Raw genomic sequence first — 9,831 nt, 5'->3', positions numbered from 1 at the left:
CCTTGCACTAACAGCCCTGTCACCTTGCCCTGTACTTTGCCGCTGAGTCTGAGTAGCAACTAACTGGGTAAGCAAATGTATGACCTCTTTCACATCTTGGCCTGAAACATCTGGTGGGGGAGCTGGAGGTGATGGGGCTGGGGCTGAGGCTCCCTTACACTCCTCTAATATAGGTACTGAACGGGAGGATTGAGATTGAGCCGCACTCTAGGACTCACTTTCCTCTACTACCGGTGGCGGTGCTCTTTCAGCCCGCTTTTCTGCCACCGTCTTGCCCTTTTGGGCTACTGTAGCCTTTCTCTTTAGAGGCATTTCTGAAATACACAACACAGGATTAAGGGACAAGAATTTCTTATACCATAGCTCTATCGCACGATTCTTATGAAGAAAGAAGGTCATTTATTCTTAAAATGTCCGCAGCTTCTTGTTTATAAGTGTGGCGCGCAACACACCCATAACCAAGACTCTACTAGACACAGCTCGTAGACACACCCTAGGACTGAACTACTCTGATATCACTTTTGTCACGACCCGTCTAGAGGGCCGCGACGAGCGCTCGGTGCTAGCCCACCCGGGCACCCCTTGGCTTACACTTACCTCTAGGTGAGCCACATAATCAAATGCATAATTCTATCCGTTCATCATACTAGTCCCATTGGGTGACAATTCTTTCATATCATGGTTGGCATCTATACCACGTCAATGTACATGAGCCGTCAAGGCTATCAAAATAATATACAAAATATAGGCCGACAAGGCCAGACATATCTAACCATATTCACATGTCTACGAATCTCTAAGAAGAGTATAACATATCACATAAGCAGGACAGGACCCCGCTATGCCCATAATTATATACACAAAAGAATAAGTACCCAAAAGCTATGGCTCCGAATGAAATGGAGCTCTGCTAGGTGGTCTCTGAGAATACCGCTATGGATCGAGCCTGTCTCCCTGTGCACCTGCGGACATGACGCAGCGTCCACAAACAAAAGGATGTCAGTACGAAGAATGCACTGATTATGTAAAGCATGATCAATATCAATATAGAAGCATAATAAGCAACATGAGAAATAGCACAAGATGGGAGATAGTAATATCATCGTCATAGGCACTTACTTGCCGTGCATAGGATCTTTCTGTTCCGTATTTGTACTCATATTCGTATACATACCTTTATTCACATTCATATCGTATCATATTCGTATTCATACTCGTAACCATATCATATACATAATCATATCATATGCATAGCATTTACATAGCATACCCGACCATGCAGGATCGGTGTTTCACACATACTTGGCCAACCAAGGCTCAAGGTTACTCATACCTGGCCCTACCAAGGCTTCAGGGTTACATCTACCTGGCCCTACCAAGGCGTCAGGGTTATCCGTACCATCTGCAGAGGTGTGCGCGCGTTACGTAATCATATACATACTTATTTACATATCTTACCCGGCCTCATAAGCTCGGGGTTCCATAATAGTCATACATAGACACATATACATAATAGCTCATAAGCATCTTTACTATTTACATCATTATCATCATCGTCACCAACATCATTATACTATCATCATCATTCACCACATTTATCTTTATCGGCTTACTCGTCATACGAGGGATTTAGTACAATCGTGGCGTATCAAGAATCATGAGCTTACTAGCTCGGGAGATCAAGTCATTTGAAGGACATCATAGTCTCATAGACGAGCTAGATATTTGGCCAAAGAACCATGCCTTATGAAAGAAGGGTTAGCCTTACATACCTTTTCCGTTCACTATTTTACACTTGCGCGTTCACCTCCAATGCTAGCGTTTCTACCTTCATTAAAGTCATACTATCATTAGAATCGATAGCTAGCATATCTGACCAAAACTAGAGAAAATCGGACAACCTCTCATTTATTTATACGACATTCCTCCATAGCGTATATCAACTCCCAAACGTCAATAATGCATTCAGAATACCATAACCATAATCATTATTCATCCACATTATCCACATTTCTAGACTTACTTTCAATTACTCATATCCATGGCTATAACACACAACTATGTCCATTCACGTACATTGCTCATCTCATGTTCTCAACATCATTTATAACACATTTACATCACAATACATCAAGACTCATAACTCAATTCAAACTATTTCTCAAAATGGCACTATTCCACATTCATGACCCATTTTGCCATACCTCTCTACAATCCAAGTATTTCAACTCTTAAATACCTTAAACAACATAGAAACATCATAAATATTACCTTAGATGTCGTAGGAACAAGCCTTGGTTGATAATACTCCACTTGAGCAAAACCCTAGTTTTCTCCAATGAGATTTCTTGACTTGTATGATCCTTAATGGGTTTTCTTATACTTGATTCACTTAGTTTATGTTGTTGATCACCAAATATCCTTGAATTCTTGTGGAATTTATGTAGAGAGATGTTTTAGAGAGAAGGGGTGTCATGTAGAAGTGAAATGAAATGAAATAATAAACTTGGTCCCCTTTTTAATAACCCAAAATCTAATCTAAAGTGAACAGTCGTCGAAAGTGCACAGTGGCCGTAAACCCAGTTTACGGGCCGTATTCTGGTTTACGGTCCGTCTTTCACGACCGTATTTAAGCATAACAGAACCAGAAAGGTTTGCTGGAGGTCATGGTGGTTTACGGTCACAGTTTACGGGCCGTATTTCGATTTACGGTCCGTATTCTGAGTCGTATTTAACCATTTAGACATTTGGCAGATAGTTAAAGTTTTGGAATGTTGAAAGACGATAGCAGTTTACGGTCCGTAAACCACTTTACAGGCCGTATTCTATTTTACGACCAACTGGGTCGAAGTGCAAATCTGCAACTTTCGCATTTTCAAAACTCATAAGTAGTCATCCCCTTCTTAGTAAAACACCGTACACTCATACTCTTCGTTGGTCTATTCATTGTATGCTCACGGAGAAATTTCCGAGGTGTAACACTTTAATTACTTCAATCTTCTTGAGATCTACCACGATTCCATCCTTCTACACTACATGCCCCAAGAATTCCACCAAACTAAGCCAAAACTCGCACTTTAAAAATTTAGCATAAAACCTCTTCTCCTTCAACAACCCAAGTACTATCCTCAAATTCTTATCATGATCATCCTTGCTACGGGAGTACACCAAGATGTCATCGATGAAGAAAATCACAAACGAATCCATGTAGGGCTTGAAGATCCCATTTATCAAATCCATAAAGGCCGCAGGGGTTTGTAATCCCAAAAGACATAACCAAGAACTCATATTGACCATAGTGGGTCCTAAATGCCGTCTTCGGAATATCCTCGGCTCTAATCTTCAACTGGTGATACCCTAACCTCAAGTCGATCTTAGAGAAGATCGACACATCCTGAAGCTAATAAAACAAGTCATCTATGTGGGGTATTGGATACTTGTTCCCGATTATAACCTTGTTCAACTGCCGATAGTTGATACACATCCGCATGGTACCGTCCTTCATCTTCTCGAACAACACAGGAGCACTCTAAGTGGAAACACTAGGTCTAATGAACCCCTTACTCAACAAACCCTGCAACTGCTCCTTCAACTCTCTCAACTTTTCCGGAGCCATACGATAGGGTGGGATAGAAATAGAACGGGTGTCTGGCTACAAATCAATGCAAAAATAAATATCCCCATTGGGTGGCATACCAAGCAAAAATCACTAATTACCGGTATCGACTCTAGGGAAGGAGTATCCGCACTCGTATGTCGGATATGTGCCAAGTAAGGCAAACATCCTTATCTACCAAATTCTTCGCCCGAAGGAACGATATAATCTTCTTGGGAGCAGGACTAGAAGTACCCTTCCACTCTAATCTCAAAATGCCTGGCATGGCTAAGGTGACCATCTTATAATGAGATCTAGAATCGCTTGATAAGGAGATAAGAAATTCATGCCAAGATAATATCAAAGTCTACCATACTGAGGATTACCAAATCTACCCAAGTATCGTAGCCAATGAATATAACCACACAAGACCAATAGACTCGATCTACCACCACATAATCTCTGGCAGGAGTAGATACAAGAATAGAGACATCAAGTAGATCACGAATCATATCCAAACCCGTAGAGAAATATGTAGAAACATATAAGAAAGTGAAGCCCGAATCAAATAATACTGAAGCTGCCCGGCGATAGATCGAAATAGTACATGTGGTAACTGCATCAGAAGCCTCTGCCTCTGGCCTACCAGAAAAGGCATAGCAATGAACCCGTCCACCCTCGGACTGTGTACCTCCTCGTCCACCATGGCCAAACTGAGCTCTGCCCCTTGCTGCTTGTGAACTTCCCTTGCTGGGGTGATGACCACCTCTCTCAGACTGATAACCGCCTCTGCTAGGCTGCAAACCACCTCTATCGGTAGATCCACCTTTACTAATCAATGGTATTGGAGCTCTGGGTGCCTGAAATTGAGAACTCTGCTGAGCTCCTCCCTACTTAGGTCTACGAAACTCCCTCGCGAAATGCCCTGGGTCACCACACTCAAAGCAAGCCCTGACCATCTTAGGCTGCGAAACTGATACAGAAGTTTTAGAATACCCTTCACGATCTGAGTGTCGGGTGTAAGAACCTCGAGAAATCTATCAAGAACTTAACTCACTATGCCAGAAGGGCCACTTGCTGAAGCCTGAAGTGCTGACTGAATGGGGCGGCCAGACTGATATTGGTGACCCTTGCCCGAATGGCCCCCACTCTCGGAATAAGAACCACTGAAGCTACCAAATCTGCAGGTCCTCTTGTCGACAACCCTACCTTGGGCTTGAAGTCTCGCTGACTCGACCTCTGTGGCATGATCTACCACGGCCTGGAATGAAGCCCCAGAAGCTACTAGCTATAAAGTTGCCAACTTCAACGGAAGTATCAAACCCTTGACGAACTATCTCACTCTCTCTGCCTCGATGGGGAGCAACTGTCTTGCATATCGAGCCAAGGCATGGAACCTAGATTCGTACTCGACAATCGATATCCATCTCTGCTATAAAGCAGAGTACTCATCCCTCATCTTGTCTCTCAAAGTCCAGGGAACATACTTATCCAGAAAAACCTGATAGAATTGAGTCCACGACAAAGGCAGCGACCTAGATGGTCGGTAGTCAATGTAGGATCTCCACCACATCTTTGCATCCCCACAAAACTGGAAAGCAACATAGTCACCTCCGTATGACTCAACCACACCCAACTGCTGAAGCCTCTCATGACAATCAATGATGAACTCATACGCAAACTAGAAGTACCATAGAAACTAGAAGGCTTGATCTGGGTAAACCTCCTAAACAAATCCTACTCCTCACGAATCATCACCGAACTAGCAACATACTTAGAAGCGAAATCAGGTGCTAGAAGACTTAGAAGTGAAATCAGGTTCCAGAACCTCATCAATACGGGGAGCCACAGTAGCGGCAGGCTAGTCCGTGGGGTCTGGAACTTCTCGGGAGTCTGACCCCTAACTCTAGTTTGAGTCAGTCCCTCGAGAAAACTCAAGATGCTTGTCATAGCATCTTGAAGTAGCAATAACCTTTGGCTGAGCCTGGGCTGGTCCCAGCTTCTCCTTCTCCATAGGCTCTTCCTCATGCTCTAACTCTGGCTCAGGCGATAATGATTTGGCTTGAGCCTGGCCAGCCACGGATGCTCTACCCCTGGCTGGTGTTGTCCCACAAACCCTACCTCTACCACGACCTCTACCTCGACCTCAGCCTCTATCACCACCCTACTCATGAGTCATGCGGGCACCCACACTGTCCCCCCCTGCTGGGTGAACCCTTCCCTTAAAGTACATTATTTACTCCAACATGCGGAAATGAAACATGAATGTTACTAATAGTCTTAATCTATACAAATTATTAAGTGTTGAAGTACTTAAACATAATAATCCAAAAAACTTGGTCTGAGCTCTTACAAGAGCTCTAATATAGTACAATATCCGAAAACTGAATACAAGTCTAGAATGTGTAAATAAGTCTATCAGTGAAATCAAAAGACAGATATCAATGAAGTGTAATCCGGGCTGCAGGATCCGACAGTGGCTCACCCTAAATCTCCAGCAAGAAGGCTCACCCTGAATCTCCAGTAAGAAGGCCACGGGATCACTCACGAGGTCGAGAAGTAGAACAACGACAAACTCTGCTTCCAAGAAAAAGTGCAACAAGAGTAGTATGAGTACAACACTATTAGTCGTAAGCATCATAAGCCGACAACAATTAGGTCACATAAGTATAGTCATGAAAAATGTTCAAATATATATAAGATAAGATGGAGTGTATGAAATGCCAAGTAAATAGTAGAGAGTAGATGAATGAATGTAGATTCGATGCACTGACCAGCTTTTCATACCCGTACACACATGCTAAGGGAAATGCCTCAAAATCATGACATATGGGGGACCTGCGAAGTCCATGTACCCTCATTCCGGCAAATGACCTCAGACACGAGCACTCTTTCACTCCGGTAAATGACCTCGGATCACGAGCACTCCCTCGGATCACGAGCGCTCTCTGAAATCGCCTCCACACCAACTCTCAAAACCAAAAAATGAAACAAGTCTAGGTTCGTTTTAGGGAAATAAAAGGTTTCTGAATTCAGCGATTTCTGTACTTGCGGGCCATTCATAGCAGGTCCGATCTCGCATCTGCTGAGAAATGGCCGCAGATGCCGTCTAACTTAATTCCTACTTTCTCGCACCTGCAGACCAAACCTCGTAGGGGTGGGCTCGCAGATGCGACATACCAAAGACCAGAAAATTCTTGTTTTTCACCAATTTCATCCTGAAACTCTTCCGAAATCTCCAGAATACAAACCAAACATGCAACCCACTCTAAAAACACGCTACGAACTCACTCGTCCCCTTAAAATTCCTACAATATGTCATCTTGACCCGGTCAATCCCCAAACACACAAAATAAGCTTCCCAACCAAAAGACCAAAATACCTCTGAGTGCCTCGAGAACCGAACCAATCACTCTACCTAGTTATATTCAACCTTCCAACCTAATAGAACTGAGGAAAATCCCAAAAAGACTCATTTACTCAAAAGTTAACTGTTGGTCAACACTTTTGACTAATTCAACTTAAAGGCTTCTAGAATCCTCAAAACTAATCATGACTCACCCAATTGCCTCGAGAACCGCTCCACCCATCCCTGTAAGTCAAATACACTCTAACAAAGCTAGGGGAAGGGTCAACAGGGGTAAAAGGGGTAAAATGTCATAAGCGACCAAACGGGTCGTTACATCAGATACCAATTAAACAACCGTTCGTCCTCAAATGAAAAAGAAATGAAGAGAAAGGGTACCTGAATCGGTAAAGACCTAGGGATATCTACTGAAGAACTTATTCCTTTTAATTAAGCCAATCATAAGTAGGTGGTAGTTTTAGGATTATAACTTTTCTATTACTTATCTTCTCTAACCGGGTCGGGGTCAATTCACATGAGCGATCCATGACCCAATAACCAATACTAAAAAAAGTTAAACATTGCCAATAGATAATAGTTAATCTCTAAATTTTAATTCATATGCAGATGACACAAGAATGCTGTACGGCATGAAGTTCAAAACCATTTCAAGTGGATTACACCATTAATGAGATGAAGGGCAAGTGGTTTTATATTCAAAATTATTTCAAGTCACTTTTAAAGTGGTTTTTTTGTCATCGTTACTTGTAAACTATATGTATGAACTTGAATAAATTTATTGGAAAAAAAGATAAAGAAATTTACTAGTTAATTTCATCAATTAAGCAACCAATTGAGGAATTAAGTACTCTATACCAAAATAACAGCATTTGGTGGTAAAAGAATAGAGTGTGGTTTCCAGTTAACATATCTCACTACATTTGTGGGATCGAAATAGCAACAGTAATAACTACTGGTAAATTCCACACAAATTGAGTCTACCATATGAATCTCTAATTCTTCATTTAAAGCCATATCATATCATATCATAATCATACTAAATAAAATAATTAAAATTTTAAAAATAATAATAATAATAATAGAAGTTCCCTGACAAGTCGAAAACATGTCAACAACTAGTAGCTATCACCTATATGAATCTTTTTCTTCCATTTTATTATATCTTTAGCTAAGTTTGCATTGAAAACTCACTTAAAAATCCCACATAAAATTTCTCTCATTGATTTTTGGGACGCCAAAACTATCATGTTATCTAGAGAGATACTCATGGCTAAATTGATGTGTTACCTAATTTGGAAATGATAACGAACTGCCTCTAAAAGATGGCAAAGCTCCTTCCAGAATCTATCCACTTATGTATGCTTCAAGTTCAAGATAAAGACTAGTGAATCATGGCAGAAAACTTTTTGTTTATTGCTTTTCATCTTCTGCTATGTATATTACTATTTCGATTTGTCTTTATTGCACCAATTTGGTGAGAGCTAAACGACTATAACCACCCCGATGGGTGAACGAATTAATAATTCTCATTTTTACGAAGTGAAATGACAAATGATTTATGTGGGGAAAAATCATCACTACAACAAAATATGCTTTTAGCGGCAATAATTTAATTACCGCTAATTATATTCTAGAATCAATTATTACCGGCAATAACAAACTTTACCCCTAACAATAAATGCCGCTAAAGGTTTTAGCGACCTTGGATCTAAGAAAATATAGTGCCACTAAAAGTCTCTATTGGTGTAGTGCGTTACGTCCCCCCAACCTCATTTTAAAAATTAAAATCTCTCTCTAATTTTGAGTAATAGACATACCTTCTATCTATCAAACCTGTCATAGTTAATATTTATTTTCCTCTTGATACGTCTAGTTTCTTCTCAACGTAATGTTCGCTTTATATTATATGATGTTTTATTCTTTTTACCTCGGTGACTTACTATAACTTTTAATTGCGTTATATTTTATTACTGTCAAGAGGTAATCTTTGAGGAATTTGTCATAAACCTACCTGATTTTTAAATAATATCTTATATTACTGTCCCGACCTAATTTACTCAAGTCGTGATGATACCCAACAAATCCTGTGCTGGACGAACTAAAAACAATTCAACATCACGAAATCCTTTACTAAGAATGTCTATTGTTTAAAATTTAAGGAAGAAACTAATTTTAAAGTAAAGTTGGAGGAGGTAAATGATTTTCATTCGACTTGTATTGATTGAGGGTTTTATAAGCACTCTCTCTTTTCCCCTCCTTGTATTCTTTTTTTCTTTAAAACTTTTAGATCATTTTTCGATTTGTGCGTGTCATCCTTGCGCAAGGGCCATGCTAATCTTCTCTTTATCATTTCAATTTTATCGGATGTCCCCGAAGGGACCCCCTCCTTTATTAGTCCTCTTAATAATACCATTGATGTATCTATTTGATTACATTCATCCTATCGTTGGAAATTTTGTTATATTCTTCTTTTATTTTTAGTTATATCGTTATGACTTCCTTTTCTATTTCCAACTTTTCCGCTCTTTTTTTTTTTTGTTTTTTTTTTTTTTTGTTTTTAGACAGGCAGATGAACAGGCCACGCTTTAATTATTATCATTCATAGGTGTGTTTATTCCGCTTTGACAAAGTCTAGGAGAGTCATAAATTTTCCGTAAAATACAAGTAACTACAAATTCAAAGTAAGTTCATATCAATACTTATGCCTTTCCCCGTATAAAAAAAAGAAAAGAAGAAACTATTCCACTGTCGTTTTATTGAAAAAGATGGACCTTGAATTGAAGAGAATATCATGCAAGCAACTTGCCACTAGCTCCTGGTCAAACTGAGCTTGCATGCCATGCATCCTTGTTCACTTATTCTTCCTTAC

At 40.3% G+C, this 9,831-nt stretch overlaps 1 non-coding gene across 1 annotated transcript; it reads right to left on the bottom strand.

Annotated features, from left to right (window-relative positions):
• Positions 1-9,239: 9,239 nt before the first annotated feature.
• LOC132625283 (U6 spliceosomal RNA) lies at positions 9,240-9,342 on the bottom strand. The gene has a single exon (XR_009576725.1). It is a non-coding gene; the product is annotated as a U6 spliceosomal RNA (small nuclear RNA).
• Between the last annotated feature and the right edge of the window lie 489 nt (positions 9,343-9,831).

This window comes from Lycium barbarum, chromosome 12, assembly GCF_019175385.1.
Source record: "Lycium barbarum isolate Lr01 chromosome 12, ASM1917538v2, whole genome shotgun sequence".
Lineage (NCBI taxonomy): Eukaryota > Viridiplantae > Streptophyta > Magnoliopsida > Solanales > Solanaceae > Lycium > Lycium barbarum.
The sequence above is the reverse complement of the archived record's forward strand: the minus strand, read 5'-3'. Positions and strand labels throughout refer to the sequence as shown.